At 33.2% G+C, this 18,190-nt stretch overlaps 1 protein-coding gene across 11 annotated transcripts in view; it reads right to left on the minus strand.

Moving 5' to 3' along the window:
* Stxbp5l (syntaxin binding protein 5L) overlaps nt 1-18,190 on the minus strand; it is a 424,978-nt gene that overhangs the window by 282,474 nt on the left and 124,314 nt on the right. The gene's annotated exons all lie outside the window — the stretch shown is intronic.

Raw genomic sequence — 18,190 nt, forward strand, 5'->3', positions numbered from 1 at the left:
TTTTTTTTTTTTGTAGTTTTGCATCCTGCACAAAAAGGCTGTCTCTGTGATTGCAAATTAACTCCCCCAAATTTTAGTCCTGGAAAAAAAAAATTGTAAACCCTTTTAACTAACTCACTTTTTATTGTAGGCAATAACTGAACATATCATTTCTGTTTATTGTGACAAAACTGTAGATGTCTTAGCAGGAGTTATTTACTTTTAGTCTGTATACTGTTTGCAATGGTTGCTGTTATTGTCTCCCCCATAAGGGCAGGGTACAGGAAATCTTCAGGGATATTCTAAGTCAACAGGATAGAAACTGTGAGGCCTCAGATTTATACTGCTAGATTGGTAGACACACAAACAAGGAAAAACAAGGGAACAAATCACTCCCAAACCAACCAACATGCTCCAATAATAGAATTAATTGATACCACATTGAAAGAAATGTCAGAGAACAAGTTTAGAATGTACATAGTTAAACTAATCCATGAAGTAAAGGAAGATATAAGGAGTGATTCAGAGAGAAAATACAGAAGATGAAAGATCACTTCATTAAAGAAATAAGGATTCTGAAAAGAAATCAAGCAGATAACCTTGAAATGAAGGACTCAATACATGAAATAAAAAATTCAATGGAAACCATGACCAACAGACTAGACCACGTGGAAGATAGTTTCAGGCAATGAAGACAAAACATAAAATCTTAAAAATAAAGTTCACCATGGAGAAAAGATATTAAGAGAGCATGAACAGAACTTCTAAAAAATATGAGATAACATGAAAAGACCAAATTTAAGCTTTATTGGCATAGATGAAGGCACAGAAATACAAACCAAAGTAATGCACAATCTTTTCAAACCAAGGAAAGCACAATCTTTGCAAAGAAATAATATTAGAAAATTTCCCAAATTTAGTGTGGCTAAGGGTTTATCAATTTTATTTTTTCAAAGAACCAACTATTTATTTTGTCAATTTTTTCAATTGTTTCTTTTGTTTCAATTTCATTGATTTCAGCTCTGATTTTAACTATTTCCTGTCTTCTACTACTTTTGGTGTTGCTCTGTTCTTCTTTTTCTAGGGCTTTGAGCCATAGTGTTAGGTCATTTATTTGTTGATTTTTTTCTTCTTTTATTGAATGCGCTCCATGAAATAAATTTTCCTTTAAGAACTGCTTTCATAGTGTCCCAGAGATTCTGATATGTTGTTTCTTTGTTCTCATTTACCTCTAAGAATTTTTAAATTTCCTTCCTGATGTCTTCTGTTATCCATTCATCATACAATAGCATATTATTTAATCTCCAGGTGCTGGAGTAGTTCTGTTTTTTACTCTGTCATTTATTTCTAATTTCAATCCATTATGATCTGATACAATACAAGGTATTATCTCTATCTTCTTGTATTTACTAACAGTAGCTTTGTGGCATAATATATGGTCTATTTTAGAGAAGGATCCATGTGCTGCTGAGAAGAAAGTGTATTCGCTCTTTGTTGGATGGTATATTCTATAAATGTCTGTTAAGTCTAAATTATTGATTGTGTTTTTGAGATCTATGGTTTCTTTGTTCAATTTTTGTTTGGAAGATCTGTCCAGTGGTGAGACAGGTGTGTTAAAATTGCCTAGTATTACTGTGTTGTGGTCTATTTGATTTCTGGCATTTAGAAGGATTTGTTTGACATACATGGATGAGCCACTGTTTGGGGCATAGATATTTATGATTGTTATGTCTTGCTGATTTATGCTTCCCTTAAGCAGTATGAAATGTCCTTCTTTATCCCTTCTGACTAACTTTGGCTTGAAGTCAACATTATCTGATATGAGGATGGATACTCCGACTTTTTTGCTGCGTCCATGTGCATAGTATGTTTTTTTCCATCCTTTCACCTTTAGTTTGTGGGTATCTCTTTCTATGAGATGAGTGTCTTGCAGGCAGCATATTGTTGGATCTTTCTTTTCAATCCAATCTGCCAGTCTATGTCTTTTGATTGATGAGTTCAGGCCATTAACATTCAGGGTTATAATTGAGATATGATTTGTATTCCCAGTCATTTGACTCTTTTTTTTTTTTTTTTTTTTTTTTTTTTTTTGACACAACTTGGTTTCTCCTTTATTTGGCTGTTCTTTAGGGTAGTTCCTCCCTTTGCTGATTTACATCATTGTTTTTCATCTCTTCCTCATGGAATATTTTGCTGAGAATGTTCTGTAATGCTGGCTTTTTTTTTGTAGATTCTTTTAGCTTTTGTTTATCATGGAACGATTTTATTTCATCGTCAAATCTGAAGGTAAGTTTTGCTGGGTATAAGATTCTTGGTTGGCATCCATTTTCTTTCAGAGTTTGAAAAATGCTGTTGGAAAATAAAATGCAGGAGGCTTACAGAACCCCATATAAACAAAATTACAAAAGCCCCACACCAAGGCACATTATTATGAAAATGCCTAACATACAGAATAAAGGTAGAATTCTAAAGACTGCCAGAGAAAAACATCAGATTACATTTATAGGGAAACCAATCCAGATCTCAGAGAATATCTCACCAGTGCTTCAAAGCTGGGAGGTCTTGAAATAATATATAATAAGCTCTGAATAGGGGGAAATAAGGGGAAGGGAGGGAGACTGGGAATGGGAAAGACAATAGAATGAATCTGACATAACTTTTCTATGTGCATATATGAATACATGACCAGTGTAACTCCACATCATGGATAACCACAGGAATGGGAAGTTATACTCCATATATGTATGATATGTCAAAATACATTCTACTATCATATATAACTAATAGGAACAAATAAAAAATAATCAGTTCAAAACAAACAAAAAATATATGCCAAGCTCTAAAAGAAAATGAATGTCAACCAAGAATACTATACCTAGCAAAATTAAGCTTCAGATTTGGCAGTGAAATAAAAACCTCCCATGATAAATAAAAACTAAAAGAATTCACAACTACAAAGCCTGAACTACAGAACAGTCTCAGCAAAATATCTTATGATGAAGAAATGAAAAATGAAGAAGAAATGAAAAATAAAAGTGAAAACCAGCAAAAGGAGGAACTACACTAAAGGAATAGTCAATCAAACAAGAAACTAACTCAAATTAAAAACCAGAAATAATCCAAAATGACTGGGACTACAAATAGTATCTCAATAATAAATGTGAATGTAAATGAGCTAAATTCATCAATTTAAAGACATAGACTGGCGGCCTGTACTAGAAAACAATACCCATCAATATGCTGCCTCCAAGAGACTCACCTCATAGGCAAATAAATTGACAGACTGAAGGTAAAAGGATAGGGAAAAACTTATCACTCACATGGATCTTGTAAACGAGCAGGGGTTTCTGTCCTCATATGAGATAAAGTAGACATCAAGCCAAAGTTAAACAGAACAAAGAAGGCCATTTCATACTACTTAAAGGAATTATACATCAACAAGATATAACAATCATAAATATTTATACCCCAAACAATGGAGCATCTACATATATCAAACAAATCCTTCTTATTTTCAAGAATCAAACAGACCACAACACATTAATACTGGGTGACTTTAACACAACTCTCTTACCATTGGATAGATCCTCTAAACAAAAACTAAACAAACAAAAAAGTATAGAACTAAATAATATAATCAATAATTTAGACTTAACACACATATATAGAGTATTTCATCCATTAATGATTGAATATACTTTCTTCTCAATGGCACATGGATCCTTGCCTAAAACAGACCATATCTTAGGCCACAAAGCAACTCTTATCAAATAGGAAAAAGAGATAATACTGTGCATTTTATCAGATCAAAATGGAGTGAAATTAGAAGTACTTTGGATTAGACAAAGGTGAATGAGGGGGAATGGGAATAGGAAGGATAGTAGAATAAATTAACATCACTTTCCTATACACATATATGAATACACAACCAATGTAATTCTACATGTACAACCAGAATGGGAAGTTATGCTCCATATATGTGTAATATGTCAAAATACATTCTATTCTCCTCTCATGTATTACTAATAAGAATAAAAAAAGAATAAATCTAACCAAGGAGGTGAAATCTCTCTACAAAAAATTATAGAACAATCTCTTCTAAAAAAGAGATCAAAGACAAAACCAGAATATGTAAAGACCTCTCATGTTTGTGTATAAGTAGGATTAATACTGTTAAATGGCTATACTCCTGAAAGTAAACTACAGATTCAATGCAATCACTCTAAAAATACCAATGACACTCTTTTCAGAACTAAAATAAAAAATTCTAAATTTCATATGGAAGAACAAAAAACCAAGAATAACCAAAGCAATACTGAATATAAAGCATAAAGCTGTAGGCATCACAACACCCAATTTTAAACTATACTACAGAGCTATATATATTAACAAAATAGCTTGGTACTTGCATAGAAGTATACACACAGACCGATGGAACAGAATATAAGACACAGAGAGAAACCCAGCAGATACAGTTCTTGATAATGCCAAAAACAAACGTTGGAGAAAAGTAAGTCCTTAATAAATAGTGCTGAAAAAATTGGATATCCACCAGTAAAAGATTAAAACTAGATCCCTAGTTCTCATCCTGCCCAAAAGTCAATACAAAATGGATCAGAGACCTAGGATTAAGACCAGAAAGTTTGAAACTGCTAGAAGAAAACCTAGGGTAAACTCTCTAACATAAAGGCATAGGCAGTGACTTCCTAAATAGGACTATAGGAAATAATAGTGTAAGTCAATAAATAGCAATCAATATATACTATGAATCTTTTACACAAAAAGGATTAATATTCAGAATTTATAAAAAACTAAAAAACAAAAACCCTCAACTCCAAATGAACAAATAACCCATTCAAAAAATGAACTGAACAGACAGTTCTTTAAAAAGTAAGAATGGCTAAGAATTATATGTGAAAGTGTTAAACATCTTTATCCATCAAGCAAGTGCAAAACAAAACTACACTGAGATTCCATCTCACTCCAGTTTGAATGATAATCATCAAAAATACAAATAACTCCCAGCAGCTTGGGAGGCTGAGGCATGAGGATAGAAAGTTCAAAGTCAGCCTCAGCAACAATGAGGCACTAAGCAGCTCAGTGAGACCCTGTTTCTAAATAAAATACAAATAGTGCTGGGGATGTTGCTCAGTGGTTGAGTGCCCCTGAGTCCAATTCTTGGTAATAGTAATAATAATAATACAAATAACAATGAATTCTGGTGAGGATTGGGAGAGTAGGAACATTCATACACTGCTGGTGAGAATGTAAATTAGTACCCCCACTATAGAAATCAGTGTGGATATTCCACAAGAAACTAAAAGTGAAACTACCATATGATCTACCTATACACTCCTCAGCATCTATTTAAAATATTAAAGACAGCATATGTTAGAGATAGAGGAACTGCCATTTTCATAGCAGCACAACTCACCATAGCAAAATTATGGAACCAGATTAGGTATCTATCAACAGATGAATGGATTTTTTAAAATGTGATATATATGCACAATAGAGTTTCATCATGTCATAAAGAATAAATTTAGGTCATTTGTAAGAAAATGGACAGAACTGAAGAGCATCCTATTAAGTGAAATAAGTCAGACTAAGAAAGACAAGGATCACATGTATTCTCTCATGTGGAAGCTGAAGAGAAAAAAAGAACAAAAGAAACTCATTAAAATAAAAAGGAGACCACCGGGGTGGAAGAAGAGTACAGAGAGAGGGAAGCGCAAGGGGAGGTACTGGGAAATAGAAAAACAAAAGCCATTCTTCTGTATAATTAATATATACTAATAAAAAAAATAAATGAAGAACAAAGGAAGGTTTTAAAGTAACCAGGATTTTTCATGTTCCCACTATCCAGAGTGGAAACACTCAAAATTCACATGACATCATGCAACAATCAGAAAATTACTGCCTCCATACTGAGGAAAATTTGTCTCTAGGATAAAGTCTAATCTGACCCTGCCTAACAACGCTTAAAAGGAGATGGGGGGGGGGCTTTTTCCATGTAACTTAAGTACATTCAGAACAAAAATCAAGGAAGAACCAGAAACAAAACAGAGGCAATACATAAAAATTTGTTAAAAAATTTATTGTATTTTATCACATATGTTGAAAAAGGTAATGACTGAACATTTGAAGTAGATATATGGAAGATATATCTACCTCAAATAAAAACTAGAGGTTATTTAAAAGTACAGTGAAGACTAATGAACTTGAACATATATCAATGGAAAATGCCCAACACATAAAATAATGGGTAAAAAAAAGACAGAGTGGGGAAAATTAGCAAATCAGTGAGCTGTGGATCAATGTCAAATGGCCTAATATAGTTTTAATGGGAATCATGAAGAAAAGAAAAGTGGTGGCAAATAATACTTGAATAGTGATTCAAATTTATTTTTTAAAAAAGAAAGACATTTTTAAACACATAAAATTGATAATTTGCTACCAAACACTTGTATTAAAAGAAATACTAAGGGAAGACTTTTTAGAAAAAAAATGATAGTAGAGAGTATGTGAATATACAAAAAGAAATCTGCACACAAAAGGAATGAGAAACGCTGAAAGATAAATACGTGGGTAAATATACTTTTTAAACTACCTTGAAAAAAATAATTGTTTAAATCAGTCACAATGCATTTGTGACTTCTAACTGATGAAGAAGTAAAATGTAACCAATAGCACAAAGACCAGGAGGAAAGGAAACTGAAACATAGTATTGTTATGTTCTTGAACTATTTACAAAGCACTGTAATATTAATTGAAGGTAAATATTAAAAATGCATACTATAAATCATAATGGAATCACTAAAAATAATTTATTTAAAAATAAAAAGTTAAATGAATAAGCCAATGAAGAAAATAAAATGGAATCATTACAATTCAACAAAATAAAGCAGAAGTGGGGAGAAACTAAAAACTAGTGAGAAACAGAAAACAAATTTCAAGATGGTAGATTTAAACCCAACCATCTCTCTACTGCACTAAGTATAAATAGTATTTATACCCCAATCAAAATGCAGCAATTACCAGATAAGATAAAAAAGCAAGACTATATAATGTTCACAGAAACTCCTCTTAAATATACAAAATAGATTAAAAGTAAAAACTTAAAAAATTATACACCATGTTAAAATTAAACAAAACAGATTAAAAGATTAATATAATGCAAACAAAATCATTAATCAAAATGCAGTCTGAAAAAAATTTTAAAAATAATTTTTAAAAAAATTTTTTAAATTTTCAGTATTATGGGGGTCTAAGATTGTTATTTCATAATGATAAATGGGCCAATTGTTAAGGACCTAAAAATCATAAACATTTTATGCACTAATTACAGAGCTGATAAATATATGATACAAAAATGAAAAACTACACACTGAAATAGACAAATCCAGTATTAGAGATGAAGTTCTTAATACCTCTCTCTCAATAACTGAAAGAAAACAAGAAAACAGCAAGAACAAAGAAGAACTCATTCAAAACTATCAATCAACTTGACTTAACTGGCATTTATAGAATACAGAATTCATCAGAACCAGAATACATATTTTTTTAAATATTTTATAGTTATAGATGGACAGAATGCCTTTATTTTGTTTATTTTTTAATGTGGTGCTAAGGATTGAATCCAGTGCCTCACACATGCTAAGGAAGCACTCTGTCACTGAACTAAAGCCCCAGCCCCAGAATACATATTCTCTTAATGAGTAAGTGGAATAATTACTATGAGATAAAACATTTGGGGCTGTAAAACAAGTCTTTCACATTTAAAAGTACTACAATCATAAGGACTATATTCTCTGACCAAAATGTAATCTGTTAGAAATGAAATCAAATAATTAGAAAATTCCCCAAATGTTTGAAAATTAACTTACAAGTTACTAAATAAGCATCACTGATAAAAGAAATCACAAAGTACTTACAAAGCATTAACAGAATAATACAAGCACAAAACATCAAAAGTGTAGGATGAAACCAATCCAGCAGTTTGAGGGCCATTTACATCTTGGAATACCATTTTGAGGAGCATTATATCTGTAATGCCCTTATTAGAAAAGAAAAACATTCTTGAATCAATGATCTAAGCTTCCATCTTAAGAAACTAGGAGAAAAAAATTATTCCCAAAACTAGCAAAGGAAAACAATAATATGACCAGCAGAGAAATCAATGGAATAAAAAATGGACTAACAATTTTTCAACAATCAGTGAAAACAAAAGCACATTTGAGAAAAATTGAATTGATAAAACTATTTTCCATAATGATCAAGAGAAAATGAAAATAAGATTCATATATAAGAAATTAAGAGAGAAAAAATACCATAAAGCCATCAAAAATTTTAAAAATGTGAAAAAATACACACCAATAAATGTTACAAAGTAAATGAGGTGAACAAATTCCTGGAAAGACACAAATAATACAAGAAAAGGAAATTTAACAGTATCATAGCAATTAATGAAACTGAATTCTAATTAAAATCCTTACATCAAAGAAAACTCCCAACCCAGATAACATAAATTGTGAAATATATAAAGCATTTAAAGAAAAAAAAATACCAATTCTACAAATTTTGGGGGAAAATTTGAGAGAAAAGACTATCTTCTATAAAGACAGCATTTCTCTGATTCTAAAACAAAGATACCAGAAAACTTCATACTATTATCTTTTATAAAAATACATTCAAAATATAATCAAAACTTTGAAAAGTTGAATACATGAAAAAGTAGAATTTATCACAGAAATAAAAATTTGGTTTAACATTCAAAATAAATCAATATAATGCATTCTATTAATTGAAAACAAAACTATTATTTTGGTAGATACAGAAAAAAGCATTAGAAGAAATTCATAAACTTTCATATTAAAATCTCCCTGTAAACTAAGAAAAGAAGTAAACTTCCTCAATCTGAATAATGAATCTGGAAAAAATCTATACATTTTCATCAGTAAAATAATTTCCAGTAAATACACTGAATAAGGCACTGTAATCACTTCTATTCGATACCATATGAGATACATGAGCAAGTGCAGTAAGCTGGAAAAAAACAAATGGCATGTAGATTGGAAGGAAGAATTAAAACTGTCACTGTATGCAGAGGACAAAATAAACTTAGTAACAAATCATAATAAAACCATAAAAATCAATGAAACTAATAAGTGAATAAATTACATAATGCAAGATAAAAACTTTAAGAATCTATCATACTATAATCTATCAACAAAGAACAATTGTGTATTTTAAAAACCTGCATTTATAATAGCATCAGAATCACCTCAAAATAGGTTTAATAAAAGATGGTTTAAGAGGTGGGGGGTTTGTTCAGTGGTATGGCACCTGCCTAACACATGCAGGACCCTGGGGTCAATCCCCAAAGTCACCATCACCAAAATAAAAATAATAATAATATATGTTTTAATGCCTGTTATTGTTAAAAGCAATAAAATATTACATGCAAAAATAAAGAGGACCTTCATAAATGAAGATATGTACCATATTCATGTAAGACTTCACATTGTTAAGATGGTAACCCTCCCTGAATTGGTCTAGATTTGTTAATACTGAAATAAAATCCTAACAACTTTTTTTGATAAAATTAGCAGTTAAAAATTTGTTTCATTAAATCATAGCATGTACATATCTAAACTTACCCTGAAGAAAAACTTTATAATTTAAAATATTGCCTTATCTCCTTAGATTAATGCCTCTGTAGGTATGGAGGGGAAAAAAAGCCAGTATAATGAGGACAGCGCTTCCGATTTTTCTTTTTTTTCTTTCTTTATATTATTTTTATTTAGCTTTAAATTTTTTACAGACTGCATTTTGATTCATTGTACACAAATGGGGTACATAATTTCGTTTCTATGGTTGTACACAATGCAGATTTATACCATTAATGTAATCATACATGTACATAGGGCAATGATGTCTGTTTCATTCCACCATTTTTCATACCCCACTCCCTCTCATTTTCTTCTACATATTCTAAAGTTCCCCCATTATGCTCTAATTCCCCACCCCCACTCCCATAATATAATGTCCTCCACTTATCAGGGAAAACATTTGGCCTTTGGATTTTGGGGATTGGCTTATTTCACTTAGCATGATATTCTCCAATTCCATCCATTTATTTACAAATGCCATAATATTATTCTTCTTTATGGCTGAATAGTATTCCATTGTGTATATATACCACAGTTTCTTTATCCATTCATCTATTGAAGGGCATCTAGGTTGGTTCCACAATCTAGCTATTGTAAACTGAGCTGCTAAACACATTGATGTGGCTGTGATACTGCAGTTTGCTGATTTCAGGTCCTTTGGGTATAAACCGAGGAATAGGATAACTGGGTCAAAAGATGGGTCCATTCCAAGTTTTCTTAGGATTCTCCATACTGCTTTCCAAAGTGGCTGCGCCAATTTGCCAACTCCACCAGCAATGTAAAAGTGTGCCTTTTTCCCCACATCCACGCCAACATCTATTATTGTTTGTGTTCTTGATAAAAGCCATTCTAATTGGAGGAAGATGAAATCTTAAGAGTTGTTTTAATCTGCATTTCTCTAATTACTAGAGATGTTGAACACTTTTTCATATATTTATTCATTGCCTGTGTGTCTTCTTCTGTAAAGTGTCTGTCCAGTTCGTTGGTCCATTTATTGATTGGGTTCTTTCTATTTCTGATGTAAAGTTTTGTAAGTTCTTTATAAATTTTGGAGATAAGTGCTCTATCTGAAGTGTGTGTGGAAAAGATTTTCTCCCACTCTGCAGGCTCTCTCTTCACATTCTTGATTGTATCCTTTGCTGAGAAAAAGCTTTTTTAGTTTGAGTCCATCCCATTTACTGATTCTTGCTTTGATTTCTTGTGCTTTGGGAGTCTTGTTGAGGAAATCTGATCCTAAGTCAACATGATGAAGATTCGGGCCTACTTTGTATTCTATTAGGTGCAGGGTGTCTGGTCTAATTCCTAGGTCTTTGATCCATTTTGAGTTGAGTTTTGTGCAGGGAGAGAGGTAGAGGTTTAATTTCATTTTACTGCATATGGATTTCCAGTTTTGCCAGCACCATTTGTTGAACAGGCTCTTCTCCACTGTATGTTTTTGGCTCCTTTGTCTAGTATGAGGTGACTGTATTTATGCGGCTTTGTCTCTGTGTCTTCTATTCTGTACCATTGGTCTGCCTGTCTATTTTGGTGCCAATACCATGCTGTTTTTGTTACTATTGCTCTGTAGTATAGTTTAATGTCTGGTATTGTGATACCTCCTTTTTCACTTTTTCTACTCATGATTGTTTTGGCTTTTTGAGGTCTTCCTCAAAAAGGTTCTTCCACATTAAGTTCATGATTGCTTTCTCTATTTCTATGAGAAATGTCATTGGGATTTTAATTGGAATTACATTGAATCTGTGTAGTGCCTTTGGTAGAATGTCAAAATGGCCAATGTTAATTCTGCCTATCCAAGAACATGGGAGATCTTTCCATCTTCTAAGGTTTTCTTCAATTCCTTTCTTTTAATATTCTGTAGTTTTCATTGTACAGGTCTTTCACCTCTTTTGTTAGATTAATTCCCAAGTATTTTTTTTTTTTTGAGGCTATTGTGAATGGAGTGGTTTTCCTAATTTCTCTTTCAGAGGATTCATCACTCATGAATAGAAATGCATTAGACTTATGTGTATTGATTTTATATCCTGCTACTTTGCTGAATTCATTTATTAGTTCTAGAAGTTTTCTAGTGGAGTTTTTTGGATCTTCTAAATATAGGATCACTTCATCAGCAAACAGTGACAGCTTTAGTTCTTCTTTTCCTCTTTGTATCCCTTTAATTTCTGAGGTCTGTCTAATTGCTGTGGCAAGTGTTTCAAGGACGATGTTGAATAGAAGTGGTGAAAGAGGGCATCCCTGTCTTGTTCCAGTTTTTAGAGGAAATGTTTTCAGTTTTTCTCCATTAAGAATCATGTTGGCTGTGGGTTTAGCATAGCCTTACAATGTTGAGGTATGTTCCCACTATTCCTATTTTTTCTAGTGTTTTAAGCATGAAGAGGTGCTGTATTTTATCAAACGCTTTCTCAGCATATATTGAAATACTCATGTGATTCTTAACTTTAAGCCTATTGATGTGATGAATTACATTTATTGATTTCCGGATGTTGAACCAACCTTGCAACCCTGGGATAAACCCCACTTGAGCATGATGCACTATCTTTTTAATATATTTTTGTATGCAATTTGCCAGTATTTTGTTAAGTATTTTTGCATTCATGTTCATCAGGGATATTGGTCTAAAATTTTGTTTCCTTTGGTATGAGCTCAGTGCAATGAACTTTCCTCTTAGTACTGCTTTCATAGTGTCCCAGAGATTTTGATATGTTGTGTCATTGTTCTCATTTACCTCTAAGAGTTTTTTAATTTCTTCCCTGTCTTCTGTTATCATTGCATCATTCAATAGCATATTATTCAGTCTCCAGGTGTATGAGCAGTTTTTGTGATTTTATCATTCATTTCTAATTAAATTCCATTATGGTCTGACAGTATACAGGGTAGGATCTCTATTTTTTTGTATTTACTAATGGCTTCTTTGTGGCATAGCATATGGTCTGTTTTGGAAAAGGATCCATGAGCTTCTGAGAAGAAAGTATACTTGCTCGATGATGAAATACTCTGTATATATCAAGTCTGTATCATTGATTGTATTATTTAGTTCTATAGTTTCTTTGTTCAGTTTTTGTTTAGAGGATCCATCCAGTGGTGAGAGCAGTGTGTTAAAGTCCCCCACTATTAATGTGTTTTGGTCTATTTGATTCTTAAAATTGAGAAGGGTTTGTTTGATATACATAGATGCTCATTGTTTGGGGCATAAATATTTAAAATTGTTATATCTTGCTGTTTTATGCTTCCTTTAAGCACTGTGAAATGTCCTTCTTTATCCCTTCTGAATAACTTAGGTTGGAAGTCCACTTTATCTGATATAAGAATGGAGACCCCTGCCTTTTTAATGGGTCCATATGCATGGTATGTTTTCCCCATCCTTTCACCTTTAGTCTGTGGATGTCTTTTTCTATGAGATGAGTCTCTTGAAGGCAGCATATTGTTGGGTTCTTCTTTTTAATCCAATCTGCCAGTCTATGTCTTTTGATTATTGAGTTTAGGTCATTGATATTCAGGGTTATTATTGTGATATGATTTGTATTCCTGGTAATTTTGGCTTATTTTTGGTTTTTAACTTGACTTGGTTTCTCCTTTGACCAGCTTTTCCTTTGGAGTAATTCCTTCCTTTGCTGATTTGTATTGTTGTTTTTCACTTCCTCCTCACAAAATAGTTTGCTGAGAATGTTCTGTAGGGCAGGTTTTCTATTTATAAATTCTTTTAACTTTTGTTTATCATGGAAAGATTTTATTTCATTGTCAAATCTGAAGGTTAGTTTTGCTGGGTATAGGATTTTTGGTTGGCATCAGTGTTCTTTCAGAGCTTGAAATATATTGTTCCAGGCCTTTCCTGCTTTTAGAGTCTGGGCTGAGAAATCTGCTAATATCCATATTGGTTTCTCCTTATATGTAATCCAATGCTTTTCTCTCACAGCCTTTAAAATCCTATCTTTATTTTGTATGTGAGGTATTTTCATTATAATGTGTCTTAGTGTGTATCTGTTTTAATTTTGTGCACCTGGTGTTCTGTAAGCCTCTTGTATTTGATTTTCTATTTCATTTTTCAGGTTTGGGAAATTTTCTGATATTATTTCATCAAACAGATTGTTCATGCCTTTGGTTTGTATCTCTGTGCCTTCCTCAATCCCAATAATTCTTAAATTCAGTCGTTTCGTGATATCCCATAATTCTTGGAGGTTCCGTTCATGACTTCTTAACATCTTCTCAGTTTGTTCAATTTTATTTTCAAGAGTGAATATTTTGTCTTCATTGTCTGAGATTCTGTCTTCCACGAGGTCTATTCTGTTGGTGATGCTTTCCATTGAATTTTTAATTTGGCTTATCGTTTCTTTCATTTTAAGTATTTGTTTTTTGTTTTTTGTTTTCTTTTTCAGAATCTCAATCTCTTTATTGAAGTGTTCTTTTGCTTCTTGCATTTTCTCTTTTAACTGTCTACTGGAATGATCTTGCATTGCCTGCATTTGCTCTCTTATCTCGTCTTTTGCTTCACGGATCATTTTAATCATGCATATTCTAAACTCTTTTTCTGTCATTTCTATTGCCATGCTGTCATTGGAGTCTATCGCAATAGCATCTTGGTTTGTTAGGTACACTTTCTTCCCCTGTTTTTTCATATTGTTTCTGTATATTCCCCTCTAGCAGTGAAGATCAGAGACACTAAAGTATGCCCCCTGCAGGCTTATTTTGACCCTGCAGTTTTCCACTACTTCTCCTTTAAAGGGGAGATCAGTACCAGTAGCACCCAATACAGAGAAAATACATCCCTGAACCAGATAGCTCCTATAAAGACTTTAACATTTTTAAAATAAACAGGATCAGTTCAATTACTATTTACAATATTTCTAGTTGTGAATAAGAGGATGGGGAATGGGTGTCGGATATAAGTGAGTCAATAGGGGTACCCGTCTAAGGGCCTCCAGTCTCCTCTAAGTGTCTCGGGAAGGAAGCCACCCTTCCAATGATGATAGCCACGCCCTCAGGAATAATTCGAAGTGACTGCACCAGCCTCTAAAAGAGCTGGGGAGCCCAGCAAGAGTGTGCCGAGTCAGCACAGAGGCAGTGCGCTTCCAATTTTTGATGTCTGTGGATACCTTTTAAATCTCACTCTACCTTCCTCTCTCCTTGTGTCTACATCCAACCAAGCCATTAAGAAAGTCTGGTTGTTTTCCCCCTTGGCTCTAACAGGAGATTCAAATCACGTAAGCCCTTGTTCTGGTAAAGGATCTCTCATCCCAACCCACAATCTAATAAAAACACAGGCCTGTCTCCTTTCCTTCCCTAAGTCATTTTAGACATGCTTGGGAGTTCTTCCCTGCTCTCTTCAGAGACCTCAGTTACGTACATAACAACTCTTTTCACACCCTATTGACGTATGTGAGATGTCATCAGTTTCAACATGAGATCCAAAATTTGGGTGGGGTTCATATAACTCTGCAGCTGATCATACAACCAGCAATCATCTTTACTCTTGAATAAATCAAATTCACAGCTTCTGGGTGACGATGGAATTTCCTTTTCTATTGATAAAAGGGTACACTGTCCAAAAACAATAGGAAATATTGAATACAATGAGCACAAGACCCACAAATGCTTGTGGAGGATTAGGGAACTTAGTCTCCCTACTTGGTACATGCTTAACTAGAAGGAAAAGTCAGGGTACTCAAAGATCATAGCAAAAAAATGTGGATATTACTTTTTGATGAACAATTAGAGGGAATAATATAGGATATATGCTCTATGGCACTGTCACCTAGCAAATTTAGGAGTAAAACAATGCTTTTCTGCCTTTGTGCCACTAGCCTCCATTTTCTAGCTAAGTAAAAGATGGTATTTTATAGATACTAATAACATTTTTAAATTATATCCAAAATTTAATTTCCTAGTGCTTGCTACTTTAATATTTACTACAAGAATTGCATAGGATATATTGGTTTAACACCAAGTGAGTAAATGTTCTCTTTTTTAAAAAATCACATGAATTCATTATCTAGTGGATATTAAAGTCACCCAAAGTTTTTTGAGTTCAAAGAATATTTTTCAATCTTTCTCTAATTTGAAAACTAATGCAGTATTTGATTTTGCAATCAAACCTTTCTTGACATACCTCTTCTCTTTTTTTTTTGTGGTTGTTGTTGGGGTTTTTTTTTTGTTGTTATTTGTTTTTTAACAATCATACTCTCCAATTTATTCTTTTTGTCCACTGCTTTTCAGGCTCCTTTGAGAAATTATTTTCCTCTGTTTCTTACATATTTTCCTAAGTTGTTTCCTATGCCTACTCATTTTATTCATTCATCCATTTCATTTCATATTTTTAACTTTTTTTGTGTGATTTTTAACGTACTACTTTTTATACCTTACTCCTCTTAGGTATCTCAGGCTTTAATTATCATTTTATGTTGAATGTTTCCAAATCTTTATCTAAAGCTCAGAATTATCTCACAACTTTAAGAAAACATTAAATTCTTTAGTGGACCGACCTACACACATGTACCACAAAAATCTTATACTTAGCATATAAAAAACCAAAGTTATATTCCTTACCAAATCCTATTTTGCTTTCTCTGTATTCTATTTCACTTGAGTGGTAATACTGTCCACCAAGATAGTCATATTTGACTGTTATCCAATTCTTTTACAATTTGCTATTATCTTTAAATTTCTCGTATATGTATCTGTTTTTGCCCATTTCAGATGCTACCACCATCTTGCATTGCAGCTCCTTCTTAACTAGTCTACTTCTGTGATGATTCATTTTATGTATCAATTTAGGCTACAGTATGTAATTTTATGTCAAACACCAGTCTACATGTTGCTATGAAAAGTATTTTTTTAAATCAGTGAGTACAGTAGATTATTCTCCATAATGTGGACCAGGCCTCATCTAATCCACAGAAGGCCTTAAGAGAAAAGACTGAGGTTCCTTGAGGAAGGAGAAATTCTGCCTCCAGATTGTCTTAGAACTTAAGACTACATCAACTCTTCCTTGGGTCCCCAACCTGCCAACCGACCCTGAAGATTTTGGACTTGTTAATCCTCACAATTGTATAAGACAATTCCATTTTTCCTGTTACAATAAATCTATATAGGTGACTGATACATAGATAAGCATACACACACACACACACACACACACACAAAATCCTCTTGGACGTGCTTCATGGGATCTTTCATTTATTTGGTTGCTGCTTCCTTAAATTCTTCTGAATGAAATTAGAAATGCCAATTTATTTAAAGAGAATCAATATAATCAAGCTTACCTTGTATCATTTTCTAGCTTTCCAGGTGAGTTACCCAATATTCAATAAGTCAGTTTCTGTTGTTAACAACCAAGAACCACAACTGATAACTGATATACAAGTATTCCAATGTAACCACTGCACTAATAGAAATGATCCCTTCAAAACTTATGAATCATGGCAGAAGATAATTGGTTCCTATAAACTCAATTAAGTTGTTTTCTGAAAACATTTGTGGTATCAAATGTAGCACTTGGGACATATCAACATAGCCTCTAACACATGGTATGTGACTACTCATTTTTTAAAAGCATCTTCATTCCTAAGCCTCCAAAAAGGTACCAAAAAATGCCACAAGAGTTCTGGAGCAAGGTCATGCTCTCTGCACAAAAAGCTCTTAAAAAGTAATTCCTAACATGCTCTTAGAATGTAATATACACTGAAAGGATAACCATGGTATATCAAGTGACTTTATACATTATGACCTATAAAATAATAAGAGTTGGAACAACAGCAAAAACATGATGAAAATACATCATTCAGAGGCAGACTTAAGTAAGTTATATATATAGGTGACTAAATTCCCATTTCATTTTCTTCTAATTGAACTCAGTTCATACCCATGAACACATATGTGGGTGCTACCTTAGGCCAGCACAAAGTGGAGAAGTAAAAATGGGCCTTGGGAATGGACAGGCTATAAATGAACTGCTGCCACACTCAGAAGTGCTTATGAGAAACAATAATAATAAGAATTCCTCCCAGTGAACAAGGCTTCCAGTGGTATACTTAGTCATAAACATGCAGTAACAAATGGCCTGACTTGTTGGTTAGGAGCCTGGAAAAAGTTTGAAACGTGGAAAGAAGGATGGTATAAGCATCTCTGGGCTTGAGGAAAGACAGCAGTGGTTTCCTTGGGATTCCTTATCATTCACCCTATATCACAAAGAACTGCAGAAGTCTCCAACCCAGAACCACTAACTAGTGCAGACAAAAAGCTGTTCTTGCAGCTAACGAACAGAGAAGAGGGTGCCCTAACAAAAAAAAAATTGACATTATCCACCCTATTCTAGCCAAACATCAATGGAAAAATCTACTTTTTTTTTGCTCCTTGAAATTCAGCGGGGCTAATCAGCAAATTCATCTTTTCACCCTCATCTCACCCTGCTCTGCAGACATGTTCTAATTTCCCTAACAGTTAATATCAAAGGCACAAGCAGGGAACTAATCTTCTAGTCCCTGCCTGGTAGAAACAATTAGTATGTATGTATCAAGCAGGTGTGCTGACCAGTGTAGGCAGGTAGTAGC

This window comes from Sciurus carolinensis, chromosome 9, assembly GCF_902686445.1.
Source record: "Sciurus carolinensis chromosome 9, mSciCar1.2, whole genome shotgun sequence".
In the NCBI taxonomy this organism is placed as follows: Eukaryota; Metazoa; Chordata; class Mammalia; order Rodentia; family Sciuridae; genus Sciurus; species Sciurus carolinensis.